We start from the raw sequence: 20885 nt of genomic DNA, 5'->3' as shown, positions 1-20885 counted from the left end.
TCAGTATCCCTCAAGTTGTTCCAATAAAAGTGTTCATAAACCTACTGGGGACAATGGATGCCTTTCCTCTTCCTTTCTTTATGCACACCTCAAAAATATGTAGTATCTCTTGCTTTAGTGATGTTTAAGGAGATGAAGAAACCCCAAAGCTGCTTTCCAGTGATCTAATTCCATGACTAACTCTAGCCTATTTCTGTTTATTGCACCACTACTGACTAATCTCATACTCCAAAGATGTATATTAAGAATGGGCTATCCAAACTCAAACCTTCGTCCTTTAAATCCTGTGGGCACATTGAAATTACAGCACATAAATATTGTGGCTTGTCAGATCTGTGCAATTCCCAGCTCTCTAATCTTACCCTGAGTATTAGCACAAATTTGCAATCCCCTAGCTGAGCTATTATACAGGAAGCTATTAAGAAGTTCCTCCAACTGCAAAGGCAGGGGAAGTCAGCGTATCCACTTAATTTTGACAAATAGGACCCTCAAGATCAGTAGATGAGGCTGTTTAGAGTGTTGTCTTCATAGATTGCTGAAGAAGCAATGACAAGAGTGTCGATTATCTCGCAGATTCTCCTATAAATCAGAGTCAGTGCTAGGTCAGCATGTCTGAAATACTTATAGCTGAACAGAATACAGGTTCCCAAAACTGAATGGGGAAGTTAGTTTCTACAGTTGTCTATAGAAAATGCAGCAATGTATACTGTCAGTTCACAAGTCTCTTCAACTTTTGGGAAGATCAGTAGAGGAGGAGTTAGGAACCTCTTGCCCTCTAGATGTTGCTGTACTACAATTCCCATTGGCCATGCTGACTGGAATTGCTGGGAGTTGGAGTCCAACAACATCTGGAAGGCTGAAGATTTCCCACCTATTTTTTAGAGGCTGAGCATTCCCCCTTTGTTGGCATCCATCTAGCTTGGGAGACAATGGAGGACTGTGCCTATGGAGGTGATGTCAAACTGTGGGAAGGTTGCAGCACTTGCTGTAGCTATAGAGACTGATATAGAAGAGACATGTTGTATTGCAGCCGGGGCAGATGAAGGCATCCAGTTGTGCTGCTGCAGGTGCACCATGGCATTTCTTCTATCTGTGCTCCTCCCAGCAGCCATTCCTTTTCTGGTCACTGCTATAGATACACAACCTAACTGCCTGTCTCCAAGCACTTGTGGTCATTTGCAAGGGATTCACACACAACAGGGTTGATGTTGAGCACTCCTCCTAGCCAAAGCTAAAATGGGCATCTCCTGATGTGGTTTTTTTTAGTAATAATAATAATAATAATAATAATAATAATAATAATAATAATAGCAACAAACATAATTATGACTGTTACCCTCTTGCAAGGATGCCTACATTGAATACTACATTGAATACTTGGCAGCAGATCCGTTGAATACTTATAATGCAGATCCATTACAGTCAAACCTTGACTCTCAAACGCCTCTGTTTTGGAACGTTCCGGCTCCCGAACGCTGCAAACCCAGAAGTAAATGCTCTGGTTTTCTAACGTTTTTCAGAAGCTGAATGTCCGACATGGCTTCTGCTTGAGTACAGAAAGCTCCTGCAACCTCAGTTGTCAAACATTTCGGAAGCCGAATGGGCTTCCGGAACAGATTACGTTTGACAACCAAGCTTTGACTGTAATTGCAAAGGAACCATAGCTTAGGGTTGCTATATGGCTGGATTTTCCTGGACATTTTAGCGATTTCTGCCCAGACGCTGCTTCCGACTGCAGTATTCTGGATATGTCCAGGAAATTCTGGATGTATGGCAACCCTACCATAGCTTGGTGACCCAGCACATGCTGAATGCCCCAGTTTCAGTCTCTAGTTTCTCCACTAGAGGTCATGGGAAAGTTCTCTGCCTGGCTTCCTGGAGAGGACCACTGCCAATATGTGTGGGCAATACATAAATGGATGAATAGCCTAACCTAGTATAAGGCAGTTTTCCAGTTTAAGCTGGTGTTTTACTATTGCTGCCTATCAAGAATACTGGAATAAGGAGAAACTATGTTTCAAAGCTATGTTTCAAACTATGTTTTAGGCCTTCAGGGAGGTAGCTGAACTACAAGTGAGTGATAGCTCCAATCAAGACAGAGTAACAGCTAGCTAGATTACTCCCAGACTACAGGTTGCCAAATGTTCCTGCTTCTAATGGATTTTGCATTCTTCTAAAGTATTTTCTGTTGTTCCAGGACATCACAGCTACATAGAAAACGCTGCATGTCCTGTATTTTAGAACACTAAATCTTAATAGAACAAACACAGCGGGTCTATGGCGTCCTTTTTATAATTCAAATAAAACGTCTTGCATTTATTAGAGGACTTGTGTTCTCACAGTTTCACTCCTATTTAACTTGCTACATTTTTATAGGGAAGGCTGGGGCAATTTAAGTTTGGATTTCAAAAATATAATTTCTCTCTCCAAGTTCAGGTGAATCTGACATTTTAGAATTGGTTGACATTTCACTGGCTAATTTAACAGTTTAAAATAGTGCTGTGCTAAATTTTCACGAGATTTGATATTCTGTCTTGAGAAGTGGACTTCTAAGGGGAAGCTAATAGTGGCTTTTTGCAATCTCCCTCCCCTCCCACTGCCCACATTCACAGTTTCATGGCCATTTTTAGGGATGCTCTCTATTTCAGTGCATGATCCAAGCCAATCAGACATCATGTAGTGAGCCTGATGACCTCACAGTGCCATATAACCAATCAGATTCGTGGCAATATCACAAAGGGGCAAAGTCCTCCCATTGCCTTCATTCTCAGTGAGGTAGTAGATGAGAAGGGAACATATTCTCTTTGCCCAAGCAACCATTCTTTGCCTTGCCTTGCTGATTTCATGTCCTGCACTATTTTCAGACCTTTGCCTCAGTCTAGTTAGAGAGCACCTGAACTAGTTAGAGAGCACCTGAACGGGTCACTGAAAGTCGTGAACTGCAAATAGCAAACAACTACATTGCATTGCGGGGGACATGCGGGTGGTGCTGTGGGTTAAACCACAGAGCCTAGGACTTGCCGATCAGAAGGTCAGCGGTTCAAATCCCCGTGACGGGGTGAGCTCCCGTTGCTTGGTCCCTGCTCCTGCAAACCTAGCGGTTCGAAAGCACATCAAAGTGCAAGTAGATACCGTATTTTTTGCTCTATAAGACTCACTTTTTTCCTCCTAAAAAGTAAGGGGAAATGTATGTGCATCTTATGGAGTGAATGCAGGCTGCGCAGCTATCCCAGAAGCCAGAACAGCATGAGGGATCGCTGCTTTCACTGCGCAGTAATCCCTCTTGCTGTTCTGGCTTCTGGGATTCAGAATATTTTTTTTCTTGTTTTCCTCCTCCAAAAACTAGGTGCATCTTATGGTCTGGTGCGTCTTATAGAGCGAAAAATACGGTAAATAGGTACCGCTCTGGCGGGAAGGTAAACGGTGTTTCCGTGCACTGCTCTGGTTCGCCAGAAGTGGCTTAGTCATGCTGTACACCGGCTCCCTCGGCCAATAAAGCGAGATGAGCGCTACAACCCCAGAGTCGGCCACGACTGGACCTAATGGTCAGGGGTCCCTTTACCTTTACTTTTTACATCACATTGCATTTCTAGATGTGCACCAATATGCAGCTATCTTCCTCCTCCACCATGTCACTTTCAATGTGATGTGCATTCCAATGGGCATCCTTTCCAAGTGAGCATCTTCAGTCACATTCTTCTCTAACTAGCCATCCATGCATGGCTGAATTGAGTGTAAGAGATATCAGCCCAGTTGCATCAACAACACAGCCCAGTGATGCAGCTAAGGCTAGACCTCATGGTTGAAATCCAAAACCCCAAATCCCCACCACCCCAAATTCCAAGAGAATGGAAGAAGATGGGGACAGCAGCGAATAGGACCAGTGTCAGCAACTGGGCCAGTATGAGCATGCCAGGAGCTAATGGGGCTGACACTGGTTGCTGAAGTACCCTTCCTTCCTTCCTTTTATAAAAAAGCAACATTTCATACTTAGGGGGACAGCCAGCTAGGCACATACAGTGGTACCTCGGGTTAAGTACTTAATTTGTTCCGGAGGTCCGTACTTAACCTGAAACTGTTCTTAACCTGAAGCAGCACTTTAGCTAATGTGGGCTCCTGCTGCTGCCGCGCTGCCGGAGCATGATTTCTGTTCTCATTCTGAAGCAAAGTTCTTAACCTGAAGCACTATTTCTGGGTTAGCAGAGCCTGTAACCTGAAGTGTATGTAACCTGAGGTACCACTGTACATGGTTGTAGAGACTCATTAAATTACTTAACGTTTAAAACACATTATCAACAAAATCTTGCTTATTTCTACACAAATGTGTTTAGTATGAGAGCAGGAGCAAGTTCCATTTTAGTCCAGCCTGTTACAACTTTATTTGCAGCTGCAGAAATGTCAGTTGATAATCGTCAGAAGAGAAAGGCTTGTCAAGTGGAAAACTTGCAACACCGCAAACATAAATTTTACTACGGACTCATCCATACTGTTGTTTAATGTGGACAGCAAGCTTCCTGCACCCCCATTAATTCTCCATCATCCATATGATGTTCTCCAAATAGCTGCCTCCTCACACTTTCCCCTCCCGCAGTCTGGATTCTCTCATACGAGGGATGCACTGAAAAGGAGACGACTGAGAGAAAATCCAGACCGAGGGAGGAGGAGAGAGTGTGGGAAGGCAATGATTTGGAGAAGAATGTCATATGGATAACAGAGAATTAATTGAGGTTTCTCTCATGTTTCATTTTCCGAAGCTTAAGTTCAGTTCTGATATTCCCCATCAGTTTGCGATTTATTTTTAGAAAGCCATTGCCAGCATTTAAGTGCTAATCGCTAGCCACAATGGCTATGCTCTGTCTCCACTGCTGGAAGCAGCATGGCTCTGAGCACCAGCTGCTGGCAATCACAGGTGGACAGAGTGCTCTTGCCCACAAGCCCTGCTTGCGCACTTCCCACAGGCATCTGGTTACCCACTGTGAGAACAGGTTGGCGGACCAGAAGGGTAACTGCCCCAATCCAGCAAGCCCTTCTTAAGTTCTCATGATGTACACATTTCTGCATGCAATTTTGCCTAGTATACGTATTTTTGAAAAGCTCTTCCTATACGATTTTCATCAACAAATACATGCATTTCAGGCATGTATTTGCCCTAGCGTATACATTTTTGCACATACCTGGAGAACTGCACTGGAAAAAATTCAAAGGGGTCTGTGTTTTGATTTGTGGATTGTTTCAGAAATAGTGCAAATTAGATTGCTTTGTTCCTAAATATGAACTGAAGCAAACTTGTCCCCCATTTTAAAGTATGACTGCTCCCCAAAAGAGCAGCCCATGCCTCTTCTTCCTCTCTCCTTTGGTAAGTCACAAAAAAGGTAAAGTGATTTCACTGTGTGCTTCTCTGCCTCCACAACAAGCAACACTCAGTGGAGTGGAGTGAAATTCAGGAAGCATGTAGTATGGTGATGCTACATTACATATTTTGTAGTAGTGGAAGTCACAGTGGAGGGAGGAGGCAGCCACTTGTTTGCAGTAAGCTTTAGTTCTATCCAAAGCGAAGGAAGGCAAGAGGACAGCAATTTCTTTCAAAACATGTCTCCATAATTTGTTTCACTTCAGAACAATGTGTTTCAAGGTAATACAAGCTTCTTCTTTGTGTTGCAATTTGATGATTTTTTATTGATAAATAATAATATAATCCAAATACAGTGGTACCTCAGGTTAAGTATTTAATTCTTTCCGGAGGTCCGTTCTTAACCTGAAACTGTTCTTAACCTGAAGCACCATTTTTGCTAATGGGGCCTCCTGCTGCCGCCGCGTCACCGGAGCACGGTGTCTGTTCTTATCCTGAAGCAAAGTTCTTAACCTGAAGCACTATTTCTGGGTTAGCGGAGTCTGTAACCTGAAGCATATGTAACCTGAAGCGTATGTAACCCGAGGCACCACTGTATCTGAATACAGAGATTCACACTCAAGCAGAAAATATTTCTATTCATACAGGTTAACAGGGCATATCATGGTTAGAAATAAATCACATCCTTAAAAGCACTATAGCAAACGCACAGGAACATGAACCACATTTGAGCATTCTTTAAAAGCTAAAGGCTGTACTCAGGAATACACTAGATAAACTGGAGGTCTGGGGACAATTTTAGTTCCTGCTGCAGCCGTGCTTCTTGCTGCAGAAGTCTTACAGTTAGAGAATTGCAATTTTCTCCCTTATTGGATCATGGAAAATGTATTAGTGAAGACAGAAATCAAATGAACATTATAAGCCTTTCTCCCTGGGCAGGGAGAGAAGGGATCTGGTTTTGGTCATCCATTTTGGATTTATTCTGTGTCTGCTGGAGTGAATAGGTTGCTGGACATACTTATTAAGGTGGTCTTCAGTGTCTGCGTAACCTTCTGCATCCACATGGAGTGAGAAGGTGTGGCAAACTTATTCATGTGAGTGCTCATCAATTCCCACTACATTGCTCCTGTTCTGTGGAACAGCATTCCTATCAAGATATGACAGGCACCCACTGTCTGCACTTTCTGACAGGCTTTCCCAGCTGGGTATATGGGTCTTTGCTTAAAATGTCTACTTTATTAGGGCTTTTGTCTTGTTTTAAATGTATCTGATGTTTTTGTATTTAACTGCTTTTTAATCATCTTATGTGTCAAGTGCCTTGAGATGGCTGTTTGTTTAACACATCATCATCAACCACAATATGCCCCAAACAAACACTCAATCTGTATTGAAGCAAAACAAAAAGTTGTGCTAACTAGCACTAAGGATAGCTATCAGAAGTGGAATTTCATCTTAAGCAGCCAGTCTCTTACTAGCTCCGAACTCATGCAATGCTACCAATACTTTGCTGTGAGACCCATCAAATACAGCCAGGTTCATTATTATTATTTTGTTAAATGTGCACAAGACTATGCTGTAGGTGCTCCTTTTAGCATTTCAGAACAGTTATGATTGATAAAGTAAGTAAGCAAGAATATACCACTTACATGAGTGGCTTTTAGGACAGCAAAAAACAGGGAAAATTATATCCCACCCCACTTCAAGGCTTCTTTAGGTATTCTAGGGACTTGGGTTCCCTAAGTACCAGAAAACTTTCAACACAGCAGCCAAATCCCAGTGGACCACTATTAATATACAAACTTGATTATTAATAGCTTTCCCACCAAATTTTTCTATATTAGACTTGCAGCAATGAAATTCAGTTGAGTAGCATGACTACAGGCTTTAGAAAACTACAGGGAGCAATCCATTTTATAAGAGTTATGGACTGCATAACATACTGCATTGCCATTCTATGCCTTCTTTTGCAATACAGTATGTGAAGAGAGTACTGTATTTAAAACCAGAATTTTGGCATAGACAATGTGCTCAGTCCAAAAATGGAAGGTCCAGCACCATTTCCTGAATTATAGACCATAAAATTTGATATCTATTAGAGCCCTGGTGGTTTTCAAGGAAACTGGGGTTCTTTGAAAGTATATCCTTAAAAGTTTCTTTAATGGCAAGCTGAGCTTCCCTGAATATAGCTTGCTCACCACAGCTGATCTGTCCCTTTATTACACAGCTATGGAGAGGTTTTGAGTGTGTTCTAGTTCACTGTGCACACTCAGTCACATAGTGCTGTCAAAGGGGAAATAGTGTCAATGAGTTCAGCTGCAACTCTGTACACGCCTCGAGAATATGAGCAATGAATGTGCCGTTATGGCACAGGCTGTGCTAGTAGCCTGCTTTGATTTCAGCATACGTCAGGCACAAGCAGGTTGCAATTATCTAACTGATTCCCTGGACGCCATGTTATTTTACTTTGGGAACCATCACAGCTCCTAAAAGGGATTTTGTTTTGTTTCAGAACCAAGGTTTGCTGGGTTCGCAAGAACCAAGGGAAGCAATGGTGGTGGTGAATCGATTTGGAGTTGGGTGACTGTCTTCCCCAGTGAAAGCTAGGATTCTGCCACTGTTCCAACAGGTGGAAACACTATTTTAAATACCTAAACTCCTGCTGAAGCATCCAAGACTAGTTGTAGCTTTCACCCTGCTGCTACAGCAAACCATTGTGAAACCATGATCCAAAGTGTTCTTCCTATTCCTTTTACGTAAAGGTAGGCCAATATATTGACTGAACTCTATAGTTTCTCTCTAACTTTTGCATCTCCATTATCTCAGCCAGCTCTGGCTCTCATGAGACGGAAAGAACTATTGCATGTAACATTTTCTCATCCTGGTTCCCCTGCTCTCGCCATAGCAAAGCTGAGTCTCTTAATTCCATGTTCAGAAATGCTTCACTTCTAGTCCTTCCCCTTTTGTTTCTGCAGTAGTAATAAATTATATGTTCCATACGGTATTTTGAGCCACAAAAACAGTTGTCATTGCTTCTAAATCATTTTACCTTGGCATGATCTTACCCCTAAATACCATTATTCATTTGTAAACAAACATTGCAATTGCAACAGCAAGAGCGGTTATTGCTTTTATTGGGTTTTACTGATTACCGCTAAAAGCCGCAAAGTAAACAAGCCAATCCCAGTTAATGCCATCATGTCTGTAGCATCCAATTTGCTCCACTAAAGATCCCTAGATAAGTATTGCTAATTCACCCAAATTAGCCATTTTGTGAGTACACGTGTAAAATACATGTTCAAATAAATGCAGTGGCGTAGCGTGGGGGTGCAGGGGGGCCAGCCGCACCAAGCGCAACATCTGGGGGTTAGGGTTAGGGGGCGCAAATCCACGGGTTAGGGGCGCAAATTACTTGCCTTGCCCCGGGTGCTGACAACCCACGCTACGCCACTGAATAAATGTGTGCAAAGGCACACACACTTATCAGTAATAACAGGGCTGGCCACTGGTCTGGGGACACTAGAATATATCCCAGAATCCTATGCAATGAAGTGGGAAAATTTAAAACCACAAAACTAGAACATTTGTAGCTCTATATGGAGGTGAATATACCAGTGACATAATTTTAGATTTTTTCTCTCTCCATAGTATTCTTCTTAAGGTTCTTAAATCATTATTACATTACCACAGCAATCAGATTTGCTTTTCGAAGCTGTAGGTGCAATGTCTGCTTTCAGATTTGTACCTTGAATTTTTGGACAACACTGAACCACAGACGAGGACCACAGACTTAAGATTGCAGCTGATTCCAGTGTTTCCTTGAGCCCAGCAGGGCCAGATTAACAAGGACCTCTTTAGAAGGCATGTTGGCTATTCTTGTGGGATGCTCTCCCTAGGGAGGTACACCTGACACCAACTTTATCTAGTTTTACGTGACAGGCAAAGATTTTTCTAATGCTACTAATAATATTTGCCCTTTGGTATTAGCTTTTTAAAGATCAGCACTAGTATCTTGAATTGGGTCCAGACATTAATAAGGGGAGCATTTAAATATTTCTTCTTTCATATGCTGAAATGTATGAATGATACATCTTCTGTTTGTGTATGTCAAGTTTGAGAAAAGCAATGTCTCTCCAATGATCTTACAAATACAGTCATACCTTGGAAGCTGAATGCCTTGGCACTTGTACGTTTTGGCTCCCGAATGCCGCAAACCTGGAAGTGAGTGTTCCGGTTTCCGAACGTTCTTTGGAAGCTGAACATCCGGCATGGCTTCCGATTGGCTGCGGGAGCGTCCTGCAGCCAATCGGAAGCTGTGGCTTCGTTTCCAAATGTTTTAGAAGTTCAATGGACTTCCGGAATGGATTCCGTTCAGCTTTCAAGGTATGACTGTAGTAGAACCCTCCATTCATATTTCTGCATTATCTGTGCAATAATCCCATCAACTAAAATTGTGTACCATCCATCAGACTCTGGAATTCAACCTTCCTTCCCTTTCTTTCTTTCTTTCTCTCTCTCTCTCTGGTTCACTAAAATAAGCTTTTGAAAGATAAGGAGGGATTCTTGACCTATCCCGTGAGGATAAATTATTAGTGCGGTTAAAAGTGATGCTGAGAAAGACGGAATGTAACATGGAAGTCTATAATTGCTTGAAAAGTTAGCAAAGAACTAAGCTTACGTCACATCAGACACAGAAGGAATTATTTCTTTGTGGTTCCATAGACTAATTTTCATGATAATAAATCATCGGGTAAACCTTTCGTTCCAGTTTCAAGAGATTCCAATCACAATCATTCCTCAGCATTTGCTGCTTCCATGCACATAGTGATGCCTCTTATTGTATGATCAAAGGAAAGACAATCAAAACTGCATTTGTATAATTTGATTTAATAAGGGTAAGGAAACTATAGTATATGTTGTGTGTGTCATCCCCACAGGACTTCTGGGAATGCTAAGAATGCTTAAGGAAATGTTTTTTCCTAGGGGTTGTTTACACTCTCCTAGATTGGATCATTTCCACTATCCTCAGGCATGATTATAAGGATGTCTTTTCTAAAATGGGTTAGTATTAGTTGATAGAATTGCTATTCTTTACACTGCTTGCCTCAATGTCCCACAATGTCAAATAAACTTCATATATAATACAAAATAAAACATATCTAAAAGTGATAAAAAGAGTAGGGAGAAAAAAGAGTAGCAAAAAGGAAGAGTGGATTTTAGGTCAGGATTTCTGGAATCATCAAATCAAGTTTAAATCCATGCTCTAGGTTGTAATGTTTGTAATGAGAAAGGTCTGGCTTTCTGATGTTTATGGGGGCTAAAATGGGGATCAGAGGGAATAATGCTGTGATGTCCCAGCATGCACTCACACCACCTGCTGTATTGTGGGGCCTGTTGTCTCCCAGCATGCACTGTGGAGCCATTACTGTAACTTCAGAGTACAGTGGTACCTCAGGTTAAGTACTTAATTTGTTCCGGAGGTCCATTTTTAACCTGAAACTGTTATTAACCTGAAGCACCACTTTAGCTAATGGGGCCTCCTGCTGCCGCTGCACAGCCACTGCACAATTTCTGTTCTCATTCTGAAGCAAAGTTCTTAACCTGAGGTACTATTTCTGGGTTAGCGGAGTCTGTAACCTGAAGTGTATGTAACCCGAAGCGTATGTAACCCAAGGTACTACTGTAATGCATTAACAGTTTTTTTGCACTAGCCCATAAAAATGTCAGAAAATAAAAAGATTGACATATTCTGCAAATTCAAGTTAAAAGTCATCAATTACGCAAAAAACCATGGAAATAAAGCTTCAGATAGAAAGTTTGGACTGCCCCCCCCCCCCCGAGTGCATGATCAGAAAGTGGGGAAAACAGGAAGAATGTCTACTCAAAATGCCAAAACAGAAAAGGGCCTTAAGAGAAAAACCAGCAAAATGGCCAAACTTGGAGCAGAGGCTTAAGACAAGGATTATGGCGCAATGTCAAAGTGGGATAAGTGTGTCAACCAAGATTATACAATACGAGGCAAAAAGGTTTGCAAAGGAAATGAACATTGCTGACTTCATAGGAAAGGCAAAATGGTGCTACAACTTCATGAGGAGAGAAGGCTTGGCTGTGGGAACACGAACCAAGTTAGCGCAGAAAATGCCACCTGCTTGAGGATAAAAATTCAAGCATTTCACTTCTATGTCATAAAACTCCGGATAACATATGCTTTTGAACCAAGTCAGATTGCAAACATGGACGAGGAGCCTCTCAATTTTGATGTGCCTTCCAACAGAAATGTTGATATGAAAGGGATCAAAACAGTGGCAATCAAAACAAGTGGTCATGAAAAGACCTACTCTACTGCTGTTGTGCAGATGGTACCAAACTGCCTCCTATGCTCATTTTAAAGAGGAAAACGTATCCTAAAGAGACCATACCACCTGGCGTTTTTGTCCAAATTCATGAGAAGGGCTGGATGAATGAAGATTTGATGTCTATTTTGTTTGCAAAGATTTGGTGCAGGTGACCTGGAGGGCTCTTGAAGAAGCCAGCTCTGCTCATGTAGGATCAGTTCCATGCACATTTAATGGAGAAGACAAAAAGGGTTGCAAAGGATTTGTGAACACACCTAGCTGTTATTCCTGGTGGACTTACAGGTCAGCTACAGCCACTAGTTGTTTCAATCAACAAGCCATTTAAAGCACTGATGAAAGAAGAATGGAATAAATGGGTGCAAAAGGAAGGTAATAACTTGATACCAGTGGGAAGAGTGAGGAAAAAAAACCCATTACTGAGGTCTGCAAATGGGTCATAAACTCATGGAGTGGAGTCAAAGAAGAGGTGGTTGTGAAATTCTTCAAGAAATGTGGAAGCAGCAATGCCATGGATGGAACTGAGGATGATCTCATATATAAATACAGTGACTCAGAAGACAGAAGTGATACAGTAGAGGTTGAAGAAAGTGATATGTCTGGAACTGAGAGTGAGGCATAGTTTTTTAGTGTTACCTACCTGTATGCACTCTTCTGTTTGTGCACATGTTTGCTGCAGTCATAGTTTTACATGCATACTCACTAACTACCGTATTACTGTCACTTAGGACCTCTGCGAAGGTTCCATTGCTTTGATTTTGCCTTCTGTTGACTCTCTATGCCTCTGCGTAGGCGAATGTGACATTATAATTCTTGCTGGCCCTATGGCTGTTCTTATACTGCACGTTATAATAATGCTGACTAGCTCCCTAAAAATAAAAAATAAAATTACCTGCCATAATTACAATACTAAATATACCAGTGTTTTGAATATTTAATAAACTATCAAGTTGTTCTGTTTGGTGTTTAAAATATTTATTTCTGAATTCTGGGCTCAAAAAATAGGGGTCGTCTTATACATAGTGACGTCTTATACATGGGAAAATACGGTACTTGATGTAGCATCGCTTTGACATACTGTGACAAGCTTAAAATGGCAGATCATTCATAGTCACTTGCCACTGTAACTAGGTAAATCCAAACAGAGGAGTGGGCTCAGGACCAGACCAGACACCTGTGCTGTGAACCCAGCAAGTGCACCTCAAGGATGTCAGGGCCTGATGCTGGGCTGATAAATAACCATGTGCAAAAATATGTTAGGCTAAGCTAGGGGTGAGGAGGTCAAACTGAGGTCACACTAGCAGGAACTAGGGTTGTGAACTCCATATAGTTGTGAACTCACAAAAGTGATAGTGAGGGAAAACAGGTCACTTGTGTGTATGCCCCAGCTCTTTGCTGAAAGCAAATCACTGAGTTATGCTACTGACAAGCTTCCTAAATTGAATCCAGTGATCTATCTCTCAGGGAAGTTCCTGGTTCATTGATCAAAAGGAAGGTGTGAGGGAGAGCTGCCGGTGTAATAGAGTTAATGAAGAGTTATTTGCCTTGCCAAATTGCGGGATCTCTTTATCAAGGAAGCCGAATAACACATTCTCTTTTCAAGACAAGTGCCAGAAGCTTTGTTTAAAGACTTCCATTTTATGGCTTAAAATCAGCAAATAAGCTACACAGAAATAGGTAGTTTTCTATTTGTCACCATCATTTCTTTCTCTGCTCTGTTGGACACTTATCGTACGTATCATTACGTGACAAGAAAATGTCCCTTTCTTACCAAATTCTTCCTTGTGTGTGTGTGGCAGCACACAGCACTGCCAACTCAAATGATCTTCCACATTTGTCTAGTTCAGCTGTCCACCTTGAAACAAAAATCCCTATATCCTGTAATCTGTACTACAGTAATAGAAGCAAGCAAGCAAACAAAATTATAGTTATCTGTAAGCAGAGGCAGAAGAGAGCCATTGGTTTCATTTAGTTTATGCATTTCATAACCATGCCTTCTTCACAAAAGTGTCAAGAAATATAATAATAATAATAATAATAATAATAATAATAATAATAATAATGATGATGATGATGATGTTTATACCCTGCCCATCTGGCTGGGTTTCCCCAACAACTCTGGGCGGCTTCCAACAAAAGATTAAAAGTACATTAAAACATCAGTAATTAAAAACTTCCCTAAACAGGGCTGCCTTCAGATGTCTTCTAGACGTCAGATAGTTGTTTATCTCCTTGACATCTGGTGGGAGGGCGTTCTGTGTTGAAAATCATCAACATAGCATATAAATACCACACCCACACCCCCAGTAGTAACTTGGAGCAGGGTTTTTAGTGTGGCTGCCCTTGTTCTGTGGAATAGCCTTCCTGTTGAGAGTGGACAGGCACTCACTACTTGCTCTTTCTGGAAACAATTTAAGACATTTTTGTTCCAACAGGCTTTCCCAACTGGATTAAAGGGCCTTCACCATGTGCAGGGGCAGAGGAAGGGGTGTGTGGTGGGTATGGTCTGCCTTGGGTGTCATCACGGGGGGGGGGGGTTTGACAAAATGCCGGGAAGCAGTCATCGTGGGGCCTGTAGCACACCCAAGCCACAGGTCTCTCCTGGGAGTGATGCGGTGGCTTGGGTGCGAACAGGCTTTGTGTTGCACAAATGGTCCGCCCGCTGCCTCCCACCCAGCTGTAGGGCGGCTGAGTGGGAGGAGGCAGGCAGACTCCAGAGGTCCTGCGGTGCGCCCCATCCTTATGCGTGACTCGCCCTGCCCCAGGTGCCCGAGTGGATTCCTCCACTGCTGACCATGTGTCTCCACTTGCTAGGGATTTAGTTCTGTTTTAAATGTGCCTATGACAGTTGGAAGGGGGGAAAGGCAGGGGGATCAACTGTAGGTGGAGCCAGAGCCAAGTACCGTATTTTTCCTTGTATAAGACTAGGTTTTCTCCCTAAAAAATAATGTCCAAAATTTGGGGGCGTCTTATACACGGGGGCCATCTCCCCCCATTTTCTTAATCGGAATCTCCAGAAATAGGGGGCGTCTTATACACGTTGTTGTTGTTGTCTAGTCGTGTCTGACTCTTCATGACCCCATGGACCAGAGCACACCAGGCACTCCTGTCTTCCACTGCCTCCTGCAGCTTGTTCAAACTCATGCTGGTAGCTTCCAGAACAATGTCCAACCATCTCGTCCTCTGTTGTCCCCTTCTCCTTGTGCCCTCCATCTTTCCCGACATCAGGGTCTTTTCCAGGGAGTTTTCTCTTCTCATGAGGTGGCCAAAGTATTGGAGCCTCAGTTTCACGATCTGTCCTTCCAGTGAGCACTCAGGGCTGATTTCCTTAAGAATGGATAGGTTTGATCTTCTTGCAGTCCATGGGACTCTCAAGAGTCTCCTCCAGCACCATAATTCAAAAGCATCAATTCTTCGGCAATCAGCTTTCTTTGTGGTCCAGCTCTCACTTCCATACATCACTACGGAGAAAACCTTATACATGGGGGTGTCTTATAGACGGAAAAATAAGGTAATTCTAATTTTGTCCCCATCCTCCACTCTGGGCCATCACTTGATCAGGTTGCAAGCAAAAAGGCAGGCAGGCAGCGTCTGGCTAAGGGCAGACATATGTCTCTTTTGCTCTAATGGACCAACTTTCACTGCACCTTCCTACACTGAGTCAGACTATGCTTCTATGTCTCTGTGCAGGCTTAGGATGGTAGAACCTCAATGTATTCCGAATGAACATGGAGTAGGAAAATAGATGTTACCTGTGCTTTTTTTCTGGGGGGGTACGCTGGGGTACGCATACCCTTAATCATTTTGTGAATCTAAGTTTGGCCTCATTGAGGGCAGTATTTCAATATGAGTAGGAAAATGATCATTTTTATTCAGAAAAAAGCACTGGATGTTACAACAAGTGTTGAAATGTTACAATATCGTATTTAAATTTACATAACAAATATATGTATGAGGAAAGACGTATCTATTGTCAGCCAGCCAAAAATTCATCTGGATTTGTCAGTGTTTATACAACAATGTCAATGTTTATCATATTTTTGCATGTTAGGAAGATATACGCATGTAGAACTGCACGTGCCTGTGGCCTCTGAAACTCAATAGTTTCAGCTCATGTCTGAGAAAGAGAGTTGCACAATTTCATACTTTTTCAACACCTTTTGAAATCCAACATCACCTCCCAGCAATGATATCACACAAGAACCACAAGCAGAACTGGCCGAAATTAGTCATTAATAACACCAGTTGCAAAATTCCATACATTTCCAGTAAGTGGCACAAACCTATTTTTTTTCCAATTCCCATTTAATTCATTGCACCTTAAAATAATCTGGTGCTTTTGGCTGGGCTGCATCCCTTATTACTTTTATTTTCCTTTGAAAAGAGAGAAACCAAAATTTAAAACCAGAGATTGAAATTCTGGGAAGTGGAACCATGTGTTTCTGGGAAATGTGTGAAGACAGTGAGGAATGTGCTGTAAACAGTGACAAGATTGTTGAACCAGATGCAACCTGCCCTTGTGGTGCAGTGGTTAGTGTTGGACTAGCACCTGGGAGCCTAGGGTTCAAATCCCCACTAGACCATGGATTTCACTGGATGACCTTGGACCAGTCACTGCCTCGCAGCCTAACCTACCTCACAGGGTTGTTGTGGGGATTAAATGAGGAAGGGGAGAACCATGTATGCCACCTTAAGCTCCTTGGCGGAAAAGGTGGGATATACAGTGGTACCTCAGGTTACATACTTCAGGTTACATACTCCATTAACCCAGAAAAGTTGCTTCAGGTTAAGAACTTTTCTTCAGAAGGAGAACAGAAATCGTGTTCCGGCAGCGCAGCAGCAGCAGGAGGCCCCGTTACCTAAAGTGGTGCTTCAGGTTAAGAACAGTTTCAGGTTAAGAACGGACCTCCGGAACGAATTAAGTACTTAACCCAAGGTACCACTGTAAATGCAATAGATAAACATAAAAAATTACAATGTGGTCTCGATTACTTTTGTGGATAAACTAATTTGGTTTAATTCAGCAATTTGATCAAATAAATCTAAAACCCTTATGGACCTGCAGTTAATCCCTGTGGCTTCAATCCTTCAGCAACTTAGATGAGGAGTCTGTGTGTGATTTTTATTGTAATCAAGGATAAAAGAGTTAACACCTTGCGGCGAACACACAAGGTCCCCGGACGTTTAACGGTCTATTGATCCCTGTGCCACTGTGCTTGCTTCCCCGGGGCCACCAACCAGTTACTCCAGACTCAGTTTATCGTTTCGCCTATAATATTCCTGTCAGTACCTTAACCTTAGTTTCTTTACTGGCCAATACCTTCCTGATACCTTCTGACTGATTATCTCAACTGTTTGACTGACTCCTCTTAACAAATTCTCTCTCACACCAGACTAGCCCAACCCACAGACTTATCTTATCTGTCTCTTCTAACTCCAGACTGTCTTCTCAACCACCCTAACTCTAACTCCAACTCTCCCCCAAAAAACTCTGTGCTTAAACCTTATACACAATTAACTCTGCCCCCTGGGTTCCCATTGGTTAGTCATTTTACAATTAGTTAACCCTTTCCCTATGAACACAGTATGATGTCACACACCTAGGAGGGCAAACGCCACACACCTCCTCCCCCAATTTCATGAATTTCCTAATTTCATGAATTGAATTTCATGATTTGAGTTTCATGAATTCCTTTCCTAATTTAATGAATTGAAAGTAAACATCACAGACACCCCTCCATGCAATACAATCATGCATTTCATGTATTAGATTCAAGGAGCCTAATTTTGTGCAGGATTGCATCCTAAAATACCTACTGTTAACTCTCTATTTTTCTTGCTAATTTTTCTAAAGGGCATCTCTGTAAGTAAAAATAAATTTTGATTAAGTCATTGTGGTTGGGGCAGGAAAGGAAGCTACCATCAGGTATGTACATAATGTGATGACAAGCTATTCTTAAAGTGCAATTGAGTATTTATCAAGTAATAATTAAGCGAAGTTAAGCATGGTCCCAAAGGAATCATTCCCAGGCCAGGGCTTGATCATCATTTTTATTAATGACTTGGACTCAGGAACAGAGAGCGAGTGTGCTCATCAAATTAGTACACTGTGCTAAACTGGAAGGATCGCCAATACTTTTGAGTTTATCAGGAGGGTGCATAATTATCCTGGTAAACTGGGTAATTGGTCTGAAAATGAAAGAAAAAGAAAGCAAATTCAGCAAAGGCATTCACACACCCTGCAATGTTTCAGAGATGAGAGCAGGAGCCTGAATGTAACACACCAAGGACCTTTGTACTGTTTTAATGTTGTTAGCCGCCCTGAGCCCGGCTTCGGCTGGGGAGGGCGGGATATAAATAAAATTTATTATTATTATTATTATTATTATTATTATTATTATTATTATTATTATTATTATTCCTGCATGCATTCCCACACTGGGAGCCACTACCTGACGCTTCCTTCTCCCCCACTGTTACTTGTTGCTGTAGGTTCCACTCTGCTCACTGTGAGCAATATTTGTTAAAGAGCCTGTGTCCAATGCTCATTTAAAAGCTAAGGGGGCATTTGTTCATTTGGTTTAACAAAGTACGTGTTTTCAATCGTTCAAAATCTAAATCACCGGTTGCAGCATCTGAAGAACATTCCGCCAAGCAGCCCAGATGTTGCTGAGACAGCGGCGTGCAAGAGAGGCAGCGTGGGAAAACCCTTGGCATTGACTGGCACATTCCAAAGGTGGTCCAAGGAGGGAGGGAGGGCTTGATCCCTCTATAAGGAACAGCCTGCCTTCCCTCCAGCCTCTCCGTTGTGCAGCAGCTTCCCAGTGTGCTTTGGGGTCGCCACTAGGAGACTATGTAGGATTCCCCCCCCCCCCAATCTGCTTCATTCACACTTGACAGGGTGCAAATCGGACTGCTGTGTTGTTTAAATAGGTAGTTTAGTTTAGATGTGGGGAATGAAACAGTTTGGTTGAGCCTGGTGATACCCTTTCAGCACATTTCAAGAGACTGGTCAGCCCGGAGGCTCACTTTTTGGACTCCACAGTTCAGAGGTATTATTATTATTATTATTATTATTATTATTAATTGAACTTATACACCGCCCTATACCCAGAGGTGTCAGGGCAGTTCACAACAAGACCACAACATATAAAATCAAATCAAAAGCAATTACCCAATACCCCCCCCCAAAGCCACATTTTAAAATGGTGTTGGATGTCAATAAGATCAACCAAAGGCCTGGTTAAAAAGGAGGTAGGGGCCTCTTTTGAAACCATACTCAAATCAAGTAGGCTAGGGAGCTGTTCCCTAATTCCTTGGGCAAGGCTGGGTCTCCCAAAGGCTATAGTTATCCAGTATAGTCAGTTCCCGCCCCACAGTCAACCCCCTTCTGCTGATTTTAATTGAAGGTTATATAAAAGTGGCCTAGTTTATGTGTCTGCCTCTTTATTTGCCTATTGGGAAACCCATATAGCAGTCTGTACATGAGAGTGGATAACCTTTGGCCCTCCAGATGTTGCACAACTACAACTCCCATCAGTCCTAGCAATCATGGCCAAGGCCAACAATGATGGGAGTTGTTGTACAACCAGGTCTCATGTGCCAAAGGTTTCCCACACCTGAGTCACATGGATGCGGACTAGAGACGAGATGCATCCAGTCTTCACTCAGATATTTAACTTACAGAGCAGGGGTGGGGAACTGGTGGACACCCAGAAGTTGTCGGAATGATCATCCCTGATCATTGCTGGCTGGGGCTGATGGGAGTTGGAGTCAGTCCAACAAGATCTGCAGGGGCCCCTCTCCTCTTCTGGAGACTTCTGGGACAGGGTACAGGACCGAAGAATGCCGACTCTGGTAACTCTTGTAACTCACATTAACAAACATGTTAATAAGGCATTTCAAAATGCAAAAAAGTAAGCCAAGTGAGAGTAATCTGCCACGGATTATTCCTGATACAGAATAATACGTTCCTACAGGGACGCAGGTGGCGCTGTGGGTAAAAGCCTCAGCGCCTAGGACTTGCCGATCGAAAGGTCGGCAGTTCGAATCCCTGCGGCGGGGTGCGCTCCCGCTGCTCGGTCCCAGCGCCTGCCAACCTAGCAGTTCGAAAGCACCTCCGGGTGCAAGTAGATAAATAGGGACCGCTTACCAGCGGGAAGGTAAACGGCGTTTCCGTGTGCGGCTCTGGCTCGCCAGAGCAGCGATGTCACGCTGGCCACGTGACCCGGAAGTGTCTTCGGACAGCGCTGGCCCCTGGCCTCTTAAGTGAGAAGGGCGCACAACCCCAGAGTCTGTCAAGACTGGCCCGTACGGGCAGGGGTACCTTTACCTTTATGGGGACGTGGGTGGCGCTGTGGGTTAAAGCCTCAGCGCCTAGGGCTTGCCGATCAAAAGGTCGGCGGTTCGAATCCCCGCGGCGGGGTGCGCTCCCGCTGCTCGGTCCCAGCACCTGCCAACCTAGCAGTTCGAAAGCACCCTCGGGTGCAAGTAGATAAATAGGGACCGCTTTCTAGCGGGAAGGTAAACGGCGTTTCTGTGTGCAGCTCTGGCTCGCCAGAGCAGCGATGTCATGCTGGCCACGTGACCCGGAAGTGCTGGCCCCTGGCCTCTTGAGTGAGATGGGCGCACAACCCCAGAGTCTGGCAAGACTGGCCCGTACGGGCAGGGGTACCTTTACCTTTACCTTTACAGGACTGAAATTTCTCATCTTCCCTTCACACTTTGGGTATTTAAGAGGTGATTTATTTATTTTTTTAGATGAATTTATATTCCACCTATCTTCCAAGGATAAAAATGTCATACATGTTTCTCTCCTCTCTGAGTTTTATCTTCACAACAATCCCGTGAAGTAGGTTAGTCTGAGAGACAGTGACTGGCCAAAGGTCAACCAGTGAGCTTCCTTGTGAATGAGGATTTGAACTCTAGTCTCTCATATTGAAGTCCAGCACTCTAACCACTGCTCCACATTGGCTTTTAAGAAGCTATATTCAGGCTATTTGAATTCCTGGAGACGCTAATTCAGATGCCCTCACAACATACTGTACAAATACCATTGTAGTTAAGGGTGCTCCAAAATCAGTGTTTATTGTGTGCTTGGTGCTTCTCATGCATGCCAGTTATTCAGTCTCCACATGATGCCATTGGTATCAAAATTCCAGTTTGTATCCCTCCCCTCACCCCTG

General features: G+C 43.0%; 1 protein-coding gene across 6 annotated transcripts in view; it reads right to left on the bottom strand.

Annotated features, from left to right (window-relative positions):
* RGS17 (regulator of G protein signaling 17) overlaps nt 1-20885 on the bottom strand; it is a 62219-nt gene that overhangs the window by 29673 nt on the left and 11661 nt on the right. The gene's annotated exons all lie outside the window — the stretch shown is intronic.

This window comes from Podarcis melisellensis (assembly GCF_964234715.1).
Source record: "Podarcis melisellensis genome assembly, chromosome: 3".
NCBI lineage: Eukaryota > Metazoa > Chordata > Lepidosauria > Squamata > Lacertidae > Podarcis > Podarcis melisellensis.
Note: the sequence above shows the minus strand (reverse complement) of the source record. Positions and strands in the feature narration are given on the sequence as shown.